This window comes from Cervus elaphus, chromosome 20, assembly GCF_910594005.1.
Source record: "Cervus elaphus chromosome 20, mCerEla1.1, whole genome shotgun sequence".
In the NCBI taxonomy this organism is placed as follows: Eukaryota; Metazoa; Chordata; class Mammalia; order Artiodactyla; family Cervidae; genus Cervus; species Cervus elaphus.
Window position 1 is genome coordinate 40,641,883 of NC_057834.1, and position 1,352 is coordinate 40,643,234.

The window sequence follows — 1,352 nt, forward strand, 5'->3', positions numbered from 1 at the left end:
CTCCTCATCTGGCTTTCTGGCACAGAGTGGACACTCAGTGAATGGAAGAGGATTGATGGAGATGACAAACGTGGAGGCATCTTGGGGTATGTTTGGGAATCTGAATTATGGGTATCAGAAAGAAAGGTGTGAGGAGGAGCAGATTCACATAGATTGGAATAGCACCCCCCTTAAATAAATAAGAAATTGATGGATAAGTCAGCAATCTGAAAGCCAGATTTGGGGAATGCGGTAGAGAGGAGGAGTTCACAATTAGTTCAGACAGGCACAGACTAGACCCCAGTGTGACTCACTGGGTTCTAAGAGGAGAGCCCTGCTCCAGCCCTGGATGCCCAAAGCAACAGCCTCTGCGCAGCACTGTACAACCTCCAATTTCCAGCCCTTAATACTCACTAATACTTAATACCAGGAATACTCATCGAGGGCAACACCCCACCTAACTCTTACCAGGACCAGATGTTTCTGAATGAACCACTTCCTCACCAACCTGTCTAGATATAGGCCTTACTTTACAAAGGAAAGGAATGAAGGAGTTGAGTCAGACCACACACACAGTCAGGAGTGGAACTGAAAATGCATTTAACGGTGGAAGAACGAAGCTGATCCACTTGTTTTCACCTTGAGCCCCTCTTTCAGGTGAATCCTGAGCATCTGATAGCTAAGGTTCTAAGGTACCCGGACCTTCAGCCTAATTCAGAGGTTAGAGGCCCAGTGTGTTTGGGAAGGAAAGCTTCATGGCACACATTTTTAGGGTGTAAATTAAGAAGGTCTATGACTCAGGGTGACAGAAAGGCAAATGGGACCCCTAATCAGAGTGGGGGAGGTCAACATCTGATGGTTGGTTCCTCTAGGGCTAGGCTGTAGCCTACCTCAGTTCTGCTGAGCTTTCTGTTGAGCTGGTGCTGGAGTGACTGTTGAGGAGCAGGGCTCTGGAAACTTGGGGTGACAGGGCTCTGGAACCTTGTGTTGGCATGGGTCAGAAATCTTAGGGTGGCAGGGCTCTGGCACTTTGGTGTGGCATGGCTCCTTGGTTTGGGGGATGCATGGTTCCTGGGGAGGAGGCTAGCAGGGATGTTTCACCTGCTGCTGCTGAGGCTGGGGAAGTGGGATTCAGGGCTGCTTTTGCTCATGGGAACTCATGCCTCAAAGGAGGCTGGATCTAGAGAGAGAACAGATGGTTTAAACAGGGATTAACTAGAGAAGAAGCCACATTCAATGCCAATTTACATCTCTTCAAAAGCAAGAGATGTTCTTGCTTCTTCTCCCTCTTGACCACAAAGAACATTTTAATGACTTCTGAACCTTTGAAAAGGAGGAATGTAAAGGTGATCGTTCTGCTTCACTTGAACATA

General features: G+C 47.8%; 1 pseudogene; it reads right to left on the bottom strand.

Annotated features, from left to right (window-relative positions):
* Window positions 1-870: 870 nt before the first annotated feature.
* On the bottom strand, window positions 871-1,140 carry LOC122676704 (annotated as a pseudogene).
* Between the last annotated feature and the right edge of the window lie 212 nt (window positions 1,141-1,352).